The sequence below is a fragment of the Haemorhous mexicanus genome, chromosome 4, assembly GCF_027477595.1.
Source record: "Haemorhous mexicanus isolate bHaeMex1 chromosome 4, bHaeMex1.pri, whole genome shotgun sequence".
NCBI classification, from domain to species: domain Eukaryota; kingdom Metazoa; phylum Chordata; class Aves; order Passeriformes; family Fringillidae; genus Haemorhous; species Haemorhous mexicanus.
The window spans coordinates 68,196,029-68,218,348 of NC_082344.1; the positions used below are offsets into that span (position 1 = coordinate 68,196,029).

The 22,320-nt window shown below is 45.1% G+C and overlaps 1 protein-coding gene across 3 annotated transcripts in view; it reads right to left on the reverse strand.

The window, feature by feature from the left end:
- Positions 1–12,202, reverse strand: part of MSANTD1 (Myb/SANT DNA binding domain containing 1) — a 35,254-nt gene extending 23,052 nt beyond the window's left edge. The window contains exons 1-2 of one of the 3 annotated variants that reach the window (XM_059845266.1): positions 12,041–12,202; positions 11,120–11,212 (exon numbers count right to left, since the gene is read on the reverse strand). The gene's annotated coding sequence lies outside the window, so the exon portion shown is untranslated. Of the gene's footprint in view, positions 1–11,119; positions 11,213–11,458; positions 11,731–12,040 lie in introns of those variants that run through there. The other 2 variants (XM_059845268.1, XM_059845269.1) reach the window with 2 other exon arrangements.
- Between the last annotated feature and the right edge of the window lie 10,118 nt (positions 12,203–22,320).

Below are 22,320 nucleotides of genomic sequence, written 5' to 3' on the forward strand. Positions count from 1 at the left end.
ATGTTCTGCAGATCTGTGCAGTCCCTAGACATCATTAGGCCTTTGTCCTGGTCCCTGAGTCCTGGACCTGTTTGTCCTGGACAAACAGCTAAGACAGGACCAGCAAACCTTTTAGGGGAAGAGCAGCTCTGTGTCAGCAAGAGCAGTGCCTGCCCAGGAGGAGGGCACTGGGAGAAGCTCTGTTAGCAGCTGCCTCTTGCCCCTCTCCAGCTAGAGGCCAGTCAAGATTTGTCATCTCCCTCAAAGACTGGCTGGTCAGCAAACCCAGAATAACTGCTGACATGGCAAGCTGCAGCTCTGCCAGACTGAAGGCACTGACACCCCTCCTGCTCTCCCCTCTAACACCTGATGGCAGAGTCCTCCAGCACCAGCTTCCTCCAAATCAAGGACCAACCTGGCACCAAGCACCACGCAAGCAAGTGAAGCTGCAACTGTTCTCATCAATAAAATAAGGATATTCAAGTCTTGGAAACCATTGACATACAAAACTGAGGTACTGAGCACACCTTTGTACGTTACTTCCCTCTGTAGGGCAAAATTGTTCTCCTCCACTCTCCTGCTCACCCTGGTCCCTCCTCTGATGGGCACTGCTGTGACAAGTTCAGAAGACATTCTTGTGAACACCTCACTGTGCTGGAGTATCTCACTTGTGCCTTTCCTTTCAATGCACACCAGCTCAGAGGAACATGAATTTAAAGATCTTCTTGCAAATCTGTTCTTCACATCATCTGTCTAAACACCCTACCTTTTTTGCAATCATTATACATCAGCTTGAATAATAGCTCTCACAGCTGTTCCACCTTTCATGGTGATCTCTAAAGATAACAAACCTCAAACAGGGTAGAAGGGTTTATAATTTGCAGCTGTGGATCTAATGAAGTTCCCCTATAAATGCTGCCCTCACAGAGTGTAGACAGCTCCATGAATCCTTACATATCTGTTGACTAAACCTCAGGTGATCTGTGCTAACTGACTGTGTATACAGCCTGCAGCTTTGCAAGGGTGGGCTAATGCATGCCAAATAACACTTCCTTTAGCCAAGTTTTAGGGAATGGTGTTTTCCCATGTGCCTGCAGGGGAATAACGGCTCCAGTCACTCAAGCACCAGAGCCCAGCCCACAAACTGAGCCATTACACCCTGATTACAGCAGAGCATGTCCCATCCTGCTGATGGGGACTGTGGTGGAAGTCAGGCAGAAACTTCTGTGCAAATCAGAATTTATTCCATGAAATTTCTCCAACTTCTCCTAAATGTACTTCTGGGTCTGAAATCCCCATGGGAGCTGCCTACAGGGATGCTGACACACAGGTCACTGCCTATAGGGATTTATAGAAATGGAAGAACAATAGCTTTGGTTCAGGAGAGTCTTGATGCCAATTGGCAGCAAACACCAGTGACACCAGGAGGAGGAGTTTCCTGCTGAAGGAGCATATCCCCTCAAAGACACAGGTCCAACTCTACAACACATGGGTACCTCAGCAGACTATTAAAAAAAAAAGAAAGAAATGTTTTTATTTTAAAAAATAAAACTAAAACAAACAAACAAATAAAACCCACCAATCAACCAAAGCTGCTTTCACCCTTTGTGTTTGGGGCAAGCTGTTAAAAGCAAGGCTGTCCAAAGCAAAGGCTGGTCGCTGCTCTTTGCAATCCTGTGGTCTGGCCCACCAGGAGCTTAACACACAGGGGTAATAACAAATCTTGAAGCTGGATAGTAACACATGCAGAGCATGTGCTCATTCTCTGGGAATTTCAGTGCAGACACACCTTGATAACTGCTTAAAAGGGTGCAGGACTGTGTACGTGTTTGTCTAAAAGCATTTGGAGTTTGCATTAGAGGGGGATACTGTTTTGTAAGTTCAAAAGGCTGCATGTGTTGGGAGGCTGCCTCCTGCCCCATATTTTGCTACCCACTGGGCTAGAAGGCCCCCTCTCTAAAGTCTTACAGAGAATTATGGGTTTAGTATCTCTGACTATTGCCTACTGCAATTTGCAAAGATGATTAAATGCCAGTACAGGCAGGCTGGGGAATGAGGCAGTGGAGAGCAACAACTGTGAAAAAGGACCTGGGAGTCCTGGTCAATGGCAAAAACTGGATATGGGTCAGCAGAGCCCTGGCAGACAGGAGAGACATCCATGTCCTGGGGTGCATCCTTGTGGATCCCTTCCAACTCAGGATCCTCTGTGATACTGTGATCCTCTATGAGAAAAGAAATACTCTGTGAAATACTCAGTGGAAGAGGAAATATTCTTCCAATACTTCTGAAAAGCTAGGCCAGAGAAGATAGGCTGGGACTGATGATCAGGAGGAGAAGCTGCTTTTTTTTCTCCTCCATGAAACCAACAATGAAGCTGCTGTGCTCAGGATGAGCCGGGAACGAGGAGCTCACCCAGAGGTAGGGAAGCACCCTGCAGGCAGTGGTGCATGGCTCAGGAACTCCAGCAAGGTCTCTGCACTGTGCAGATTGCCAGTGTGCTTGGGTGATGGGGTCAGGGGGTTTGTAAAGGCTCAGAAGTGACAGAAAACCACAGGGCTGTGAACACAGAGCCATCAGATCAATGTCATGGAGCACAGACTCAGCTCGTGCATCCCGCTGCCTGTGAGGGAATTTTAACAATACAGCAGCAAAGGAAGCCCAGAGGTATCCAAACTGCAGGAAGGTCTATTACAAATACAGAATAAAAAAATTATTCAGGCTGAGGAAAAACAGTAGCTGTCCCGAGATACATAAAAAAGGGCAGTCCCTTTCCTCAGAGGGCCTGCAACTTAATTGGGACATGCCACAAGGGAAACAAACAGGAGAGACCAGAAGGGACAAGTGACAGCAACACATCACTGAGCAAAGACCATTGCATGGCTGGCTAGCTTTTATGTACATCTAAAATAAATAACACCTGCACAGAATTCTGACAGCAGAAATGGGTGCTGTGGAGGAGGCTGGCTGAAGGGAAGGCTGACGTGGCTGGCATGGGGCAGAGAAGATTTTGACAACACTTAGAACAAAGCGAAGAAAAATAAAGGTTTCCACCCAAAAGCCCTACCACAGGGCTGCCTGAGTGGCAGGTCTCCCTGATGGTGGAGCAGGGCACTGGGCAGCCCAGGAGGACTGTATTCTGGGAAGGTGCAGGTGAGCTGCAGGAAGCTGGAGTGGGTTTTTTATTTCATTTTGCAAGAAACGTCCTGCTTAAATTTCACTGCGTTCAGAACATTTCCCAAAAGCGTTTTGATCTTGCTGAACTGGCAGATTCTGACCAAAAATATCTCCTTTGCCTATTTTAGTAGTAACCATGGAAGCCAGCTTTGCACCGACATTCAGTTGGAGAGAGGATGGCGAGAGACAGCAAGGTGAATGCAGACAAGCTGGGAAATGAGGCTTCAGCAGTTTTTGTGGTCAGATCAGGAAGCATTAGCAGGCAAAGGGGAGAACTGGAATTACATGGGGCTTTAGAAGAAGGAGCTCATGGACTGCAGGGAACCTAGAGAATTCACTGTTTGGAGAAACCAGGTACAGACTGGTATGTTCACAATATTAGATTAAAAATTACAATACTGAGATTTTTTTTAATTTTTTTTTTTTAAGTTTTGCAGAAACACAGACACTTGTTTTACAGACCCTAGTTTAGCATATTGGAGAGGGGAAAAAAAAATTCCCTTACGTCCAGAAGGTACAAGTAATCACTGCCCAAACGTCTGGCACTTACAATATTATGCAGGCAGGATGCCAAACTAGATGGACTTTGAGTCACACATGTTCCTAAATTTTCAAGCATACAGTAAAAGACAGGCCATATTATTAAACATTTAGTTATATAATATTGAAAACAAAGTACATCACTTCTACATGTGTCATACTCCCAGTTTATAACAAACAGAGAACTTCCTAGATTTCCTTACTCTTACAAAATAATTTGCAGGTCCTTTAGCATATGGAACAACTCTGCAGAATGTAGTATCAGACATACTCCTTTTCTGGCAAGCAAGCAACAAATCATATTACAATGAAAATCGCTCAGTTCCCAATGAATGGTTTCCCAAATCCCACTTGAAAAAAAATTATTTTGGCCCTGCTTACTTACTGGGGTTAGTCAATAAGTCCTCCTGCCTGGTTTGGTTTTTAGCACATTTGAGCAAATTACATGCTGAAAAGTGTCTAATTCATTAAAAACTGCTGCTACAGTGCTATGCAAATATTGCTCTTCCAGAAGCAAATTCCTCTGAGAACCTGTCCTAAACACTTTGCTTTAGACAAACCGTGAGTTAATCCAGTTTGGATTTGAGATATATCACAAAAGAAGAAAAATAATCCCTGTCGTGCGCAAGTGTGCCTTGTGCCGAGCGCCGTTCCCATGACTCAGCAGGGCAGGAGGAGAAAGCCGTGTCGCGAACACAGCGCTGAGGCAGCTGCTCCATCGCCGCCTCCTGCTGCTGCTGACAGCATCGCCGTGCCCCGCAGGACCGAGCGCTGCCGGTGTCAGCCCGTGCTCGCTGCGGCGTGGGAGGCAGTGGTGCTCACATAAAGGCTGGGAGGAGGTGATCGATGATCGATCCTCCAGCGAGGGGCCAGCCCCGGCCCGGGCAGGGAGGGAGCCGAGCGCCGGGAGCGCAGCGCTCCGGCCCGGCGGGTTCGGGAGCGAGCGGCGCTCCGGCCCGGCGGGTTCGGGAGCGAGCGGGGCTCCGGCCCGGCGGGTTCGGGAGCGAGCGGGGCTCCGGCCCGGCGGGTTCGGGGGCTCAGCGCTCCGGCCCGGCGGGTTCGGGGGCTCGGGGCTCCGGCCCGGCGGGTTCGGGGGCTCCGGCCCGGCGGGTTCGGGAGCGAGCGGCGCTCCGGCCCGGCGGGTTCGGGGGCTCAGCGCTCCGGCCCGGCGGGTTCGGGAGCGAGCGGGGCTCCGGCCCGGCGGGTTCGGGAGCGAGCGGCAGCGCTGCCTTCCGCAAGCGGCTTCCAGCTCGCTGCTCTTCCCGAAGAAGAGCGTGTGGGCCCTTTTCCAGCAAGCTCAGAGGAGCTGCAGTGCAAGTTGCTGGCAATCCGCTCGCTGAAGCCCGGCCTCGCTGCTCACAGCCTGCTACTGGCTTGGCAGCCGGCTGCATCCACCTCCAGCTGTGTGCATCCCCTCACTGCCTGTCCCTGACTCCCTGCCAGGGCTGGCAATGGACGTGGGAAGGCTGGAGCAGCCCCTTGCCATCGCTGCCCTCAGGCCACAGCCACGCTCCAGGTGAGCTCCCGGGAACACCTCGCACCATGGGATTAGCTCCTGCTGCTCTGCAGTTTAATCACCCGCAGGTTTTCAAAATAAAAAGCATTAAAATCTTAAGCTGTCTGCCAAATGGACAAAGTCAGAAAAGCTCCTGCCTATCTTGCATTTCTACTTGGGGACCCAAGCCTACCCCTAGCTGCAGCCCTTTTCCCTAAAAAGGTTCATTCAGCTCTCCAGCCCCTTAGAGGAAAATTTAAAGATTTAAAAAAAATATTTCAGATAAAATATTTAGGGCACTGGAGATTTTCATATCAGTTCATAAAAGATTTAAATACTAAAATGCAAATGGTGTTTTGGGTATTACTGCAAAGCAGCCTCAGGAATGGAAATTCAAGAAAAGTGCTGCAACCTACAAAGTTCAGACAGTACTTTTAAAAGTATCCTTAAAAGCCTGTCCCATCTGAGAGCTGCCAAAAGCATAAGATCAAATTCACCAGCACCCTCATGCTGTGATAGAAAACAAGCATATCTGCTTCAGTGGTTGCTGATGGAAGCTGAGACCATAAGAGGCAGATGCCATTTCTGGGATGGGCTGACAGCAATGTCACCCTTCCCACAGCATCCATGTCCTGACACAGGAAGCATACACATCCTCTGAGTGAACTACACTTTATTCCCAATGCCACGCTCAAACTCTTTCAGGGGAGTTAAGTTTCTCTGAGAGTTATTGATGGGGCCTATCAAGCCCTCTGTGGTCTGTGTTTGCACATCCTTGCCCCAAAAGGATGACTTCTGCCTTTGTGCAGATGATCCACACAAATTCTTCAGCTACCACAGTGCTGGGTAGCATCTCCAAGACAAAGACAGGATTGGGAACTTTAGCATCAACTCTCAGCTCTTGTGATAGGCAGAAGGAGAACCCATCTCAATGCAGAAAGGTTTATTGCAATATGCATGTCTAACATTGCCCCTTTTAACACACAGGTGTGCAGTATTTGGGGTCCTGTGATCCTGATGCCTTCAGAGGCTACCTAGAACAGAGGCTAGATGGTGTTAAAGGAATAAAATAGGTATTTGTAAAAGGCCTTCAAAGGGTACACCTTGGGCAATACAAGAGCTGGGCTGTGGCTCCATCCAGTATAGACTCTGAGTCATGAGTTTTCACACTTTTATAAGGTTTGGTCCATTTATGTATTGGGGTTAATTGTCCAATTACAGATGCAGGTTATGAAGTGCCATCTTCCCAGATTGCTCTCCTCAATTCACTGTTGTTTATACTTTTTGGACCTGAAGCTGCAGTGGTGTCTTTGGTTCTTGGGCTGGAAAAGGATTGTTTTGTCTGACTGAACTGTGAGAACCTGCTAACACTTTATATGAAGTTCAGAGTTATATACTAATGCAGTACAGAATCTGGAAATATGAAAGCTAAAGCTTAAGGCATCAATCCCTCTTGGTTAAAGGATAGAGTCTTGTTCCCTGGTCATCCCAGAAAAAGCCAGGAGGGATCATCCACCTCTCTCACCTCCAAGTGTGCCCCTCCAGCCAGGACCCAACATCTCCCCTGGCTGCCTTCGCCTGCACTGCAATTGCTGTAACGTTCCTCATTGACTCCTGGCTTCTCCCAGCTGTTTTCCCCTCACATTGGCTCTCTGCTGTTTATCACACACTGCTCTGCTCCAATCACTCTCCACCCGCCAGGGTTTGGTTTATATTCCAGCCTTAGCATGCCACTCTGATCCATTGTTCTGGCTTAAACTAAACCAAGGAACGTGTCCTTGCTTCCTCTCGTGGCTGCAGTACAATGCTGCCAGCAAACCCATCAGCCAAGGACACATTTCCCAGCTGGCACAGGAGCATTTTGGCCAGCCTGAGGAAGCCCATCTGCCTCCTTTCATAAGTTCTCCTGAACTAATGCACACCCAAAAAACACATTTGGATGCAAACTTCTCTAGATTCAAGACCAGCTGTCCAGTACCACCAGTGGTTTTAAAGTCCTGCCTGGTGCCTTTCATTCAAGGTGGCATTCAGTGTTGTAGCCCAGAGGATGTGCCCCAAGTGTAGGTCTGTGCAGGGAAAACAGCATCATTTGCTTGGCTATAAATACCCAGTGCAATGGGGTTATTCACAGGATCATAGGCTATTTCAATAGGGAAAGGATCCATCAGGATCTTCAACTCCCTGCTATTCACAGGACTATCAAAAACCGAACCATATAACACCAAGAGCATAGTTTAGACACTCCTTGAACTGAGCCAGGCTTAGTGCCATGACCACCTTCCCGGGAGCCTGTTCAGACTGACCACCCTCTCAGTGAAGAATCCCTTTCTAATGTCCAATCTGAACTTCCCCTGATGCAGATGTGAATGCAAGCAAAGCTAAGACTACACCAAAAGGAGTGACAGTATACCTGCCATCATCCATTTCTCAGCTGAGTCAATTATGCAATCAAAAGGATTAATTTAAATTATGGATTAACTGGCCTCAGTTCGCCTATGGCAAATTAGCAAGCACTCAAATTACTTCTTTTTGGCAGAAAAACTGCCTTCAGTAAGTCAGCAAAGATTTTTCTGAAGAGTAACAAAACTGAAGAGCTACGGACCAGATTTTCAGTACTGGAGAGCTGAAACTGTTTCCAGCTGAGCCTCGCAGGGGATCAGGCATATACAGCTTAAGTAAGAAACCTAGCTGGGATGTTTGAGGGGGAAGTGCAGACCTGAAGTGTATGGAACCTGAAACCACCCAGATGCAGGAGACACACAGCGTGAAGATGCAAGTACAGACAAGCTGTCTGAAGGGAATCCGTGGCAGATGTGAATGGCACCAGGGAATTCTAATTTTGTTTCATCCCTGAACATTCACTTGACAGATTTCTGCACAGCCAGAAGGATCCCCATGTTCTTAGCAAGTCTTCAATTGCTCAGAAGGTTGGGATTCTTTTGTTATAAAATGCAGCTTTAATGACTTTAGGACAAGGGACCTAAACAAAGAAACACGTAACCACCATCTGATTGCAGAGAAACAAGACTAAACAATTTACAGAAAATCAAACCAGTTCACAGCACAGTGTCTCATTCTCTTTTAGTGGCCAATGTTTTCCATTCTCTGTGCAAACAGGAGGACACGGTGTGTTTCTCATGCAACTGCTATTAGAGGCAATTGGCCAACTCCAAAAGACTTAAAAAGTCAGCCCTCTTCTCCTCCCACCTCACTCCCCTTATTGTAAAAACTACTTGGACTGGCTTTAGCTCCTCTTTTGCTGTGGTTTTAAAAGAGCTCAACAGCCTGATCCTTGCCAAGCAAGGGCAGAAAAAGTACCACTGCCTCTTGTCAGCATCTCACCAGCTGTGCAGATGAAAATATTCCCCACGCTGACTTTCATGCCCAGTAGCAATATCCCAGTGGCTGAAGCCACTCAAGCAGACCAAAAATGCATCACAGGCAGCAGTCTAAAACATTCAGGGCTCGTGTCATGTTTTTCTCCATTTGCAGCTTCTTTCCTCTCTGCACACTGCACTTCATGATAACTGGACAGGCAGATTATATTAAAGCTCATACCTACTCTGTCAAATGATTTCTCATCAAGTCTCAGCAGGAATTAATTGAAGATTAAACTAATCATTCCTTGAGGCCTCTTCTGGAGTGTTTTATCACTTTTTGCGAATCCATTAAGGAGAACTTAAGTGAAGTGCTGATCTGGCAGGACCACTGAGCACACAAGCTGGAGTGACTGGACAACCCAACAGACATGTGAGAAATGAGGGCTTCAGACATTCTCTATAAATGAGACAAGACCAACCTTTATCCATTTCTTTGGCTGTAGAAAACAGCCTAGCAAAATGGTGATAAGTGTTTTCCAAAATAACATCCTGCCTTCCTGAAAACAAAGGAGCAAGTCTGACAAGAGCTGCTTGATGTTACACAAAATATCCCTGTGGAATTCTCTGATCTTCTCTGCCTGAAATCTGGAGAATACCACAAGCAGCCACCAATTACCAGCCAGTGTAGCTTGTGTTGATCCCTGCTTTAACCTGCTTCCACAATAGCCAAATTCTTCCATCAGCAGATCTGTAGCTGCATCCCTGACCTCTGATCCGGCCAGCGCCTCTCTGGGCATTGTACACAGCTATCAGATAACAACAACTGACATCCAGCCTTCCTCCAGCCTCGGGGTGAAAGCCATAACCACTGGGGCATGGCAGACCCCCAGATGAAAAACTTAATGTACTTTTTCTGCAGTGCCTGCCTTCTGCAGGGTTAAAGGAGTCATTTATCCAGACATGAAAGCTGAAAGAAAGGTCCAAAAAGCTATATTTTTTTTCGTTTTGAAGCAAAAGAAAACACCCCTTGGAATGGCAGAACCAGACACTTCACTCAGTAATAAAATTCATGGTACCAAAAGCAGGATCAGACTTACACTTACTAGTGTTTGGCTTGAAAAAAATACACATTTTGAAGCCTCTTCTACTGTAAAAGCAGAAGAAAACCCTGAATGCTGGTCACCAGAACTATCAGAATTATTTAGAGAGTATTGTATACATCTCATTACTGTAAATGTTTTAGAAATATTTTTGTGCAATATTCTATTCTGCCTCTCCCAATGTTTTTTTATCTTACAAGTGAGAACTCCTTAAGGCAGGCATCACATACAAGTTCCTATCTAAGCATTTAAAATACTACAGGCAGTGTGAGTTTCTGGAATCAGCCAAAGTTTCTGGAATCATTCTCACTTTTAAGATAATTTAGATGCCTCTCAATACTTTCAAAGTGCTCCAATGTGAGAAAGCAAGATCAGCTTTGGTTTAGACTATTAACATAATATGATTGCAGTGCTCTCAGAAATGGTAAAAAAACCGACTGTCTTTCATTCCCAATTGCTCAATTCAGTATGAAAGCACAGCAGAACTGTAAGCAAATCTTGTGAATAAGGTTTTCATTTGAACTTGACAGAGAGCCAACATCTGTGTTGCTATTTATTTACACACATATAAATACACACAGTTTTCATACTAATATAGACACACATGCACATTATTTTACCTGGTTGCTTTCAACAATAGCTATTCCTATGTAAGTCTTGGAAGAGGAGAAGAAAGAACAGCTGAAGAAAGACCAGACATGGCTCACCACAGAGCCCAGAGAAAGGTCTCTACAGGCACATTAAACCTCACAAAGTGGAAGAGCCTCATATTTTCCCTCCAAACACTCAGAAATGCATTTCATGTCCTTACAGACTGCACCATCTCAGGACAAAACCAAGACTACTAAAAACCAAAACCATGCCACAAGTTGTTTTTCTGTGTCCTGTAGTGTTACATAAGCATCACCAAAAAAGAAATTATTTTGCCTGTCTTTAAAGCAATATTCTCATCAGGGAATTCTGCAGGTAAAAGCTTGGGGAAATAATAAGTCCAGTATGGACCTGCAAGAAGGCCTGTTCCCCATGAGGCACAAATAGTTGTTGGACTCTTAAAACTGAAGAAAAAGGCCAACACATTTTAAAATACACCCCTTCATCCTCCTGGCTAAAATCTATGAACTGATCCATCCACAGAGCACCCTCAGAGCCTTCCTTCCATCAGGAGCCAAATGGTTCAAGGACAAAGCCTGGCCAGTTAAACCCTGAAAACTCAGGTGGGTGATCACAGAGAGCAGGTTCACATCAAGGGCTCCTCTGACCAGGAGGCACCGACCTCCTGAGTGAAGTGACTCCCCACAAGGGACTGAAACAGTGACCAGCTTGGCCTCCTCTGGATGAAGAGAAGACAGCACAGCACCTTCTACACACCCACAAGTTGCAGCTCTGAACCACTTGGCTCCATTCCCTTCCCCAGCTTTTCAGAGGGGCAGAAGGAAAGCACAGGCTCAACCCACAAACCTGCACTTTTATAACTGTAAGAACCTTATGGTGTGGAAGAAAAGCTTCAGTACCTGCTGTCCTAGGAACAGGAGATCCTCCATGAGCCTTAAAGTCACCGCAGGACTCCTCACAGCAGATCACAGACCCAGAGCTGGGCTTCACATCTGGGGAGAGAGAGTTTGGCAGGACAAGGCTCCACGTGGGGAGGGGACTGAGGGGACATTTCCTACCAACCCAGAGGGTCAACCACACTCTGCCAGGGCTATCTTGAAAAGGTCTAGAGAGGTGGGTTTGGTATGGTTTAGTTTTCAAACTCTAGCCTTTCAAACTGCACCAACAAAGGCCTTCCCCATTCCCCAGTCCCATCATAAGTAACCTGAACCAGCCCATAAGCCTTCACAAACTCATACCTGTGCCCTGAAAGCTGCTCACTTGAAGCCTAAAGAATATGACAGACGTTTCATCTGCACATCTCACCACTGCCAACCAAAGATGTCTCTTTAAAAGTCATTCCAGTCTCACCAAGGGCACCAGCAGGTTTAATTTTTCCTGACTTTTCTCATCTGCCCAACTTCTCCATTAGTAAGTTAACACTCAGTGCTGCCCTTCAGAGGATCACAAATCTTCCTTTAACATTTGGTGGGTCCTGAAGGTACTGTAATTGCTGTTTTACACAAGGAGAAGGCAGAGTCAAGCAAAGGGGGAAATTTCTAAAGCTTCTAAATGACTGTGAAACTGAAGTAATTTTCAGAAGAGAATTGGACACTCCAGAGCTGAAGTTAACCTTGCACATCCTTCAGTCACATCTCACAATGAAACACCCTCAACTCACTTCAGGCAAGGTCCTCAAAGCCACACAGGGACCTGAAGAATATCACAACAGGAAATTCCAAGTCTAAAATGCAGAGCTAAATGAGCCATGACTTCTCCCCTCCTCCAACCCAACAGTCCATAAGAATCAACTTTTTCAACAGAAGAAGATTTTTGGGTACCTCAAGTTTCCTTTCCTCCGTGCTGAGATCCAGACATTGTGGCCAAGCTGAACCTCTCAGCACTGGTGCCTGTGAAGCCCCCTCAGGTCTGGGGAGTCCTGGGCACAGCCAGCTCTCCTCAGCTGGCTCTGGGGTGGGTGTGAGGGAGCAGTGACTCGAGTTCCATTTAAGGTGTGGCTGGGGCAAGAGGGTGTGGCTGGGGTGGCACCAAAACAGCTCCTGCTGCCAGGGCAAGGTGGTTGCAGCCTCTCCCTGTGGATAGAGGCAGTGGGCTTGGACTCTGCCTCCAGGGCTGGTTTTGATTTTTATCCAGAGATGTTTTAATGCAAATTATATAGTAAGCAGCCTTGGGAATGCTGCCAGATACCTGCTCCCCACCTCCCTTAGGTAGGCAACAGTCAGGCCCCCACTTGCTTCTCTCTGGGTCTGCAAATCCTTCTCTGCACCATGGCACAACTTCAATAGGAAGGGCTGAGAGGTTGCCTACAGCCTGGGAAGGGACAGGTGGATTTGAATATCCCTTGGGAGAAGGAGGACCCAAACCCAAGTTCGACCACTTCTGAGATGAATATTAAAACCATTAAGTTATTATATGAAAACCACCACACCAATCATTTGTATCTTAAGCAGCAAGTGCAGGGCTGTGAGCTCAGACCTGAGCAGCAGGGGCAGGTTTGACTCACCTGGCCGGGTTTGGAGCCTGCAGAGTGTGGGAGCTGCTCACGGGACACAGCGTGAGAGCTGGCATGGGGATACAGGTGGGAAAAGGGTCTCCAGGAGTCTGAGCAGACAGCAAGGAAAGGACTGTGGAGGGAACCAGATCCTGCAAACAACATCTGCTCCCACCATTTGAAGCCCTCACCTCACTTTAGGGTTAAAATGTCAAACTAAAATCTCTCTTATCGCCACCAAAGTGCTTTTACCTTGAATTTTTAAACATTTGTTTAAGCTGAGGTTAGAAAGAGTCTGGGCTCCTTGACTGCTAAGCAGATCATAAAACCCTCTGGAGTACAATAGGCTATGGAAAGTTTTGTAAGTTTTCCCAATGACTGAGTGCCTAGTTAGCTTCTTGCACCTTCTTCATCCTCAAAGTAAAAGAGCTTAGCTGCAAAAGTTTAACTGAAGGCATTTCTTAAAGGAATTTTGAGAGTAGCTGTTAAAAGCACGTTGCTAGCCAATGTGTTTTTATTACAGCCCAACACAATAAAGTATCAGCTAGCTCTACATTTTTTTGTTAGGAAAAAGGCTTTAATTAAAGAGCAAGTCTACACGTGTGTTTTTAAATAGTGTGAGCCTGATTTTCTTCAAATCTTCCAATTCTTCCAATTCTTTAGATATACATTTGGGAGAAGAGAAGGGCAGGCAGCACTATTTGGAAGTTGCAAATAAGTATTTTGAGAAAATGAATACATTTTAATCTCACAGAAACAGACTAACCCTAAAAATAGGAGGTACGAGGTAGAAAAGTGGTACTTTTTGACAAAATAGAGGAGGTATCCCTCTAAATAGGGATAGATGAATAGGCTGAGAAAATGGAAATATTTACAATTCATTTTAGATATTTAGCAAGATAGTTTTGTAGGTAGATGTGTACAAGATCTCCAGAATTTGTTTCAGGCCCATTCAGAAATAAAATCTGACACAAGACTTTGATTTAGATTTCAGACTCATCTCAGTGACACAGTCATTAGTTTATCCAGCAGCATTAAAAGTGAACAGCAAGTGCCCTAAACTTCCTCCCACAGACTAAGAAAGTGAGAGGTAAAGCTCTCTGTCATTCCACACTGATGATTTTTAGACAGAATTTCCCACTCACCTTAGCAAGGTGACAATTAAAAAATCTGTGCCAAGGAACACAACCTCCTCACTGGCCCCCCGCAGCTCTGAGCACTCCTGCTGCTGGAATTTCATATCCTGTATCTAGAGCATCACAAAGTGCTGGGGACACTTGTGTGAGGAAAAAGTACACAGCTGCACAGAGATTAAATTCTTTGCAAGTCCTTTTTTTTTGAATTTTCAATCTAAGGGAAAAGAAGAGGGAATCCTGCATTTTGCTAAGTCTGAACATAAGGACACAGACAGCTTATGATCCATCCAGCCAAGCACCTGATGGCACAGAAGAAATTCCACACTGCTGTGTCTCCAGAGCATGCTACAGTTATTTTTTTTCAGCATTTGCAGTTGTGTGGGAGCCTTACAAAATTTAATATTGCTTTTGTCTTTTAGAGAGCAATGCCAGACAATCCTCCTTGCACTATCACATTATTTAATCAAATATCCAAAAATTAATTACACCACATGCCAATACAGAGTGCAGTTTTACTGGCCCCAAATCAGGGTTGGGTTGTGCTTTTGTAATTAGTACTCTCTCTAAATATGCTCAGCTTGAACAAACTGTACCCTCTGCCTGTTGGGAAGGATTTCCCACGTGCACTTCACAGGATGGATCCACAGCCCACAGGGGTTATCTGAACTCAGGCTTTGTTTTTTCTCCACAGAACACCAAGGTGCAGATCAAAGCTTGCCTGATATCCACAGCAGTTGCTGTGTTATGTGTCAGTGTGTGTTCTGCACCACAAAGAAAGAGAACCCAGACTGCAGAAAACCCTGCTGCACACACCATCACCCTCCTCTGAACCCCGTTGTGAGGAAAGCCTCTGTGCCCACTGTGCCCCTCTCCCAGCATGGGCTGCCCAAGGCTGGCACCACCACCACCCCTAACTCAGAGGCAAGCAAGCTCCTATTGCCCTGCATTCTTCCTCTTTCCCATCTCAGCTGAGAATTTTCCTACCTGGCGCTGGAGCTTGGCATTAATTTCACTTCCCACGATTTGGCAGCATTTGCTTTCTCAGACTGACCACCATCATCCTCCCAAAATGTGAAAGGAAGCAAAGATCATGTGAGGAAAATCCAACACTCCCACACAGCACTGTGGAGCTCTCCCACAGCCCTGAGCAGGCTGTCCTTCTGCCAGCCTACAGCACCTCCCAGCCCTTCAGCCCAGCTCCTGGGCAGATGTTCTAGTGAGAAGGACATTCACTGCAGAGCTCTGTCAACAACACAGTTGCTTCTGTGGTTGCAAAATGCAACCAAAATCTGACAAAATATCCCCTCTAGTTCACACTTCTGTCTAGGTCAGTCACCAGAGATCTCCACATAATCTAGACAGTGGGTGTTGGTTCAGCACTCAGCAGCCCTAAGAAGCAGAAACTCCCAAGGAATGCTAAAACAGCTTCTACTGAGATTCAGGCTATGTCCCTAGACAGAAGGGGTGCTTCATCAGGAGGCTGGTCTGGCCTCTGAAACAAATGCATCAAATTCTAAATACTACTTGATTTGATCCAAATTGATGCCTTCTCTGGGCCTGGCACTAACCAAGATAAATCTGTGTGCTTCAAACAAGAAGCAGCACCAGAATTACAAGTGTATTTTCCATAGACCAGGACAGCAGCTCACCTTTTCTCTTCTGACACAGACAGAGAGCCCAGAGCCTTCCCAGCAGTTGCCCTGACTCTCATAGAACAGTCCCTAGGATATATTGTAATAATGTAGATCTAAAATGGTTATGTGGACCACTGATTGCATCTTCCACTGATTTGTGATGTGTTTCAAGAACTTTACAAGCAAGAAAACAACCTGCACCAAGCAGTGAAAATGAAGGAATTTTTTTCCTACCTGGATTATATAAATAATTTTGGCCCACTTAAAAGAGATATCCTCAATTAAAATTGTATCTGGCTGCAGTGAGGTAGTGCTCTTCTTGTGACTGATTCATTATTGCACAGACTTGATTTTTAGTATGAGAAAAAAGGGGATTCACTGGTATGTGAATTGTTTCTCAGATAAAGTAAGGAAAATTTATATAACAAAAAGGAAGAATTCCTTTAACTATGGCTATATGAGGGATTTTGTCAGCCTAACTATTCTGCAACAGAAACAACCATGAACTCTTTTCTCCCCGTGATTGTCTCAACCATCTCTCTGAACAGTATGAGCAAAAATTTCCTCTGTACCTTCCTTCCTTTAATGAGGGCTATGGGAAACAGCAGAGACATCAGACACTTTACATGCTTACCTCTCCCCATATGTCCCACAGATGCCAAAATTCAAAAATATCCCTTCCCTGATGTCAAAATAAATATGAAAAAGGATTTTCACAAACATAAAAGAGACGGGGAAGGGAAAATTGGGCAGCTTTTCAGTGGATATGATAGATAATTCAGATGCAACCCAAAAAAAATTGTTTTAGAATCTAGCTCAGTTTTCAGGATGAGTGACACTGCTGAACAAGGGGGGAATGCACAATAGGTGGTGTAACAAGAGTAGGACAGCTGTCTCCTGACATGTAGGCAGAGCTGAACAAGCTTTATGCATTCAGGGACCAGACAGTTCTCTGGCAGCATTTGAGAAACACATGAAACACATGAAAAAGCTGAGTGCCATGGTGCCAGCAGGAGGAGAGTCTGGACACGGTGATCACAGGGGTCCTTTCCAACCTGTGTTTAAATCTCTTGGCAGAGAAACCCTTCTGTGCCTATGACCATTCTTGCAGCTTTCATATATCCTATTTCTACTTCTCCTCTATTCCAGACACAGTTCTCACACTTGGGTACATCGTGGATTTACACACAAACCTTTTCCTGGTTTTATTTTATGTCTTCTTTGAAGTCTTTTACATCCCATTTATCATCCTGAGCACTCCTAAGGATTGAGCTGATACCACCCAAGAACTACTCACAATGACCACAAGATATTTTCCTGAATGGATGCCTGTGTATGCTTCTTTTCCCTTTCTGCATTTCTTTGCAGATGTCTAGATTAGGTGAGAAAATGGAGAATATTCACAGCCAGTTTTAATTCTAACCTACCTTGAAAATTTCTTACTGGTGAGTTTGTCAATTCTCCTTTTTTCCCTTGAGCTTTAGTAGGTAATTAAACAATAGAGACCCCAACAGAGGTTCATCACCACCTGGTGATGTCCTGCAATTTGAAAAAGGATGACTCAGTCCCCACCCTCTGTTTTACCTTTCCCTAATTAGAAGCATGACCAGTTCAAAACTACAGGAACACATTCCCTTTTATATCTTGACTGTTTAGGGGGTTTGATGACTATTGCTAAGGGACCTGTGCCTTATGAGCTGAATCACCTCTGCACAAGGGCTGCTGGGCTTCAAAACACACAGATATGGGACAGCTTCTTTCTACAAAATTCATTTTTACATTGACCCAAATGTCATATTTACAAGTCTTCATTTTCCATAAATTTGATCAGGGCAGGCTCGATTTAGCAGTGTAGCCAGCCCTTTAAACTTCAGTTGCATTTGCCACCTTCACTTGCCACTTCAGTTATTTAGTTCATATCAAAGGAAACCATTAATTTAAAAACTCCACATTTGGGACTCTTGGGTGGCTACCATGGCTACCACCTATTTTTACCAAAAGTATTACGCATTTATCCAATTGTTCTAAACCTGTTCTGCTGACACTTCAGTTTAAAACACACTTTTAAATGCTTTCAGATACCAAAATTCTCCAGAAAAGAGAGTTCCCTGAGATGTTTTATAATGAACAGCAAAGCAAAGATTTATTTAGCCTTGCTGTAACAGCCCTGTGTACTTTGAGTGTTCCTATGACCCTGCAATTGCCTATCAAGCCTGCTGATGGACAGGCTCCCTGCCCTTCATGTGTTTGAAGGGGTTTTCTCATTGTTTCGATACGTTTTGCAAGTTGCTCCTCAAAATTGATTTTACCTGCCTTGTTTAACTTGCCTTATTTAACTTGTCTGTATGCTCTTTTCTATTTTCTCTGTTCAAACACAACCTGCACTTTCTGAAAGACGTCTTTGCACTCCTAACATCATTCTGCTCTTCTACTGAACACCACCAGCTTTTCAGAGTCCTCCTCAATCCTTTTGATGGAAGAGGATACTCACTTCTTCGAGCTCATATTATAAAGTTTTCTCACCAGCTGCCTGTTCTCTGCAAGTATCTTACCCTTTTAGCTGCTCCTTTGAACAGCAAAATTCATATAATCATTCATATATTTACCTATTCCACCTCTTAAAAATTGTATTGCTGGCACAGGGACAGAAGAACAGAGTTTGTCATGCTCATTGCACATTGCTTTGGGCTTAAATCAGCATTGTCCTTTCCCCATTACATTAAATCACAGAATCATAGAACAATTTTATGCTGTTTTACACCCCTGCATTGCTTTCCCTGCTGTCTCTCACATCAAGGTCTCTCTCCTTTTCTGATCCTCAGTTCAGTGTCTTTGGTATTTCTCTATTCACCTCTGCAGAGCAAGGCCCTTTCTTCCCTTGGACTTCACTGATCTCTCTGGAGAACAAACATTTCAAACAAACACCAGTCTCTCCTCCAAATTAAATTGCTCCACTTGCCAAGGCAAGGGCAGTCCATATTCCCAAAACAGAGCCCTCACATTTCCTCAGCCAGCATTTTGATGGAGAATTTTCCAGAGAGTTTCATGACCATGTTTCAGTCATCACTGCAACGATACCAAATCAAACACAGTCAACATCAGCATCAACACTGCCACCTCCACACCTCCCCAGGACAAGAAATGTATACCTCTAGCCATTTTTTCCTTTGTTTCCCACCAGAGAATTGAAGTTCCCTGGAAGGACAGTTTCTTCACACCTCCAGGACAGTTTGGATGACAAGCCTAAGAAGATTAGCTTTTGTAATGCTTCCTGAAAACCTCTGTAAGGAGGATCACTGACACAGATGACTGATTTTCATCCAGGAGATTCTAGCATTGTTCTGCTATCTCATGCATTTATTAGGATTTCATTTCCTTCTGGAGCCTCAAGGGAAGTTTCATAATCAGCACACCTGGTATGTGTAGTATAAATAATTGAGGGGATGCCCTCTCTAACGATCTGTGCAGAAAGGCTGTTCTGCTGTAAGGAATGGCCTGGATCAGCCTTGTTAGAAGAAAGAACTATTAGGATATTGGGATTAGAAGATCCTTTCCATTTCCAGACTCAAACAACCTCATGAACATTTTCTGAACCAAATGGAGTCAAGGTAGAGGGACCTACTCAATCAGTGTGTTTATGAGTTGTTTCAACATTATTCTTTCTATGCTGTCAGCATAAATGGTACTTTGTCACCCTTTTTCTATCCCACAATTTAATTTATTGCTTGCCTTGAGAAAAAAGATCATGACACCAATTTTGCTTATAATCACATCAAGAAAAACAGTTTATGTGACAAATCTGGCAATAAGCCAATGCTACATAAACTAGTTTGCTGACAAAAATACTTAGGGCAGACCATGTAAAAGAGGACAGAGACCATGAGATGCCTTCCACACTTGGCTTTATCTGTTCAGCAATTTGCAAGGGCAGTAGTTGTTACAACCCAGGCTCTCGTGGTCTCTGGTGGCTTTTCCTCACAGAAATTAAGAGCATCAAAGTCCTCACAAAGTTGACATTACTACAAGAAGGAATTACATTATTATCACAAATGGCAAGACATACAAATTGGTGTCTGACAGCTCACCCTAACATGGTGGTACCATCTGCACAGTTTGGATCTGGAAGGGTTCTTTTGATTGGTTTGGGGTTTTTCTCCCGAAAGTAAAGCCCCTCAGTAGCTGGACATAGATGGTACATCTAGAAACTTTCACTTTAATGCTTTATGCCTTTCTCTGCTTTACCAAAATAACCCTTTGTTCTGAATTCTTCTTTCTGCTACCTTTGATCAATCCCTTGTATCCCTTATCTGTATTTATTACTTATTCTACAGATCCCTCATTGGAAATATTTCTTTTCTTTCCCTAAATCCAAACTCAAGTTTTGCTTTAAAGCTTCTAAAAAAACTTCTATCATATCATGTGCTTCACTTTATGGTGCCATCTGTAACTGAAGTACAGCACAGTAAATGACATATTTGTGATTTGGAATCCAGTTTTACAGATAACAGAGGTTAAGCAGCTCATTTAAATATGCCTCTTTGATACATAACTGAAAGAGATTCAAACACTGAGATTTGCTCACCATCATTACTCCCACTTTCCAACACATTAATTGGATATAGGAAGTCAAATCAAAAATTCAGCTTCTCATCAAGGACTGTGTTTTAAATTCTGATTTCTTTTTTTTTTTTTGGCTGAAAAAATCACAATGAATCATTTGGCACCAGAATATAAGACCTGACATGAGCAGCACCAGACATGCAACATTGTGTCAACACACTCTCACCCTTTCAACTTGCCCACTTACCTCAGGTCCATCTAAAGCTCTTACATGTTTTTCTAAAGCAGATTTGAAAGACCTATAACTAATTAAATCTATTCTATTAGTGTGAGTAGTCCATACTTACATTAAATTTTTAAGTTATGAACCATAAGCACATTCATTACCAGAGTTTCTCTCTTTCTAGAAGATAATTGGATACCACAGTTGGACTGATGGGGCACATCCTTGCACCTGCATGTTGCTTCAGGGGGACTCTGCTGCATGCAAGGGTTCTCTAGACCCTCCAGTCACAGCATGATAAGGTATCACAGGATTACAGTCATTCTGCCAAGACAAGGACTCACCTGAACCTTCTAATTTGTCTTGGTAACACCAAAACCTTACTACTCAGTTTTGAAAAAGAGAAGGAAAAAGTTACCAAGGTAGAAGGATCCAGGCACCCCATGGTAAAATTCAGTATTTGGTTTCAGTGCAGCAGGATGCACGGGATGTGTTAAACCCATTTCAGAAGGCTCAGCAAAAAGTGGGTTTCAGTAGGGGGTGGTAACAGGTGGGCTCTGGGCATGTCTGCAGCAAACAGCCTACCAGTAAATCTCCCCAAGCTGAGCAATATTTTCCCCACTTTGAGAAGTAAATGTGTGATTAGAAGAGGCACAGAATGGATTTACTTCCACGGAACAAGCACTTGACAGCTTCAGGTGCTCTGTGCAACTCAAGACTCATCTTTCTGCTCTGCGTGCTCCAGGGGGATCCCCCTGCCCTGCCCCTGCTCCCCTGAGCCCATCCCTCTGCTCTGCAGGGCACAGCTCCAGCCCACTGACACAACTGTGAGTGCTGGGAGTGGGGACTAAGGGGTTAACCCGGCTCGCAGGCATACATTAAACCGTGCTGAGAGCATTCCACAGAAATACCATCCCAGGAGGAATAGCCAACCTGACAAACTGTGTCTGGGCAACAGACAAATCCACTGGCTTTTGAGGGCAGCAGCAATAGGGCATTTTGTGGGCACTCAGGAACCCTTAGAAACCCAGGGCACAGAAAATCAGCCATTGTATGGACAGCTGCAGGGGGGGGGAAAGCCCTGGGAAGCCATTTATGCAGTATTAGCGGTGAAAGTTGCACTCTGCTTTAAGCAGACTCATTTCGAGTTCTACCACGTGTTTAAAAGGCAAAATACTTCCTCGTTCCTGTTAAAAGCTGTGGCTCTGTCCCCCCTTCTCCCTGCACAACACGTGATAAAGACACACACCTAGAGCAGAGCACAGAACCTGTGGCTGAGTATCCCAGACTCTGATCCCTATCAGGCTTCACAAACCAGAGCCTGAGCAGCCTCTCAGGAGTTTGCTGTAAAAGCAATTGGAGCTGCAATTAACAACAGCACATCTTAGCATAGGGAAAGGCTTCTAACTAGCAGCTAATTAGGAGGGCAAACACTGAAGCTTGTTAGCTGAGATGCTAATGAGAATTATACTTGAGTGGCAGCAGACTAGCTATTCAGAGTTAATTAGAAACCTCAGCTGATAGTATATTGCTCTTAAGAGCTTTCAAAACAAACAACTGGAAAAACTGTCCTGCAGCTAAGGATCCAGCATGCCGTGTTGAGTAATTCATGGGCAGCCAGGAGATTACACTCAGGCATCGGGGTAATTTAACAGCAGGTGGAGATGGAGGAGAGGAGGTTTTTAGGAGGTTCGTGCTCCCCTGGATTTTCAAAGGTTCTGCTCATCCGTGGGTGGCAGCCCTGCCCCTGCATCACCCAGTGCTGGGGGAACAGCACCCAGCTGCACAGAGGGTGAGCAGGGCAGCTGCCACATGCCCAAAGTATCCTCCCCAGCCTTGTGCAGAGCTGGGATAAGGACCTGGGCTGACTCAAGAGCACCTGGCAGCTTTCCTGTCCCATCCCCAGCCTCTCCCACCCCAGCCTCAGCTCTCCTCCAGGACAGCTGCTGCTGGGAGCTGCACCAGGTGAAGCTGCAGCTGTGTGCAAGTTGCTCTCACCATGCCTTTGCCTTCCTGGGGCACGGGAGGGGTTTCCTCTCCTCCTCTCCTTGTGCAG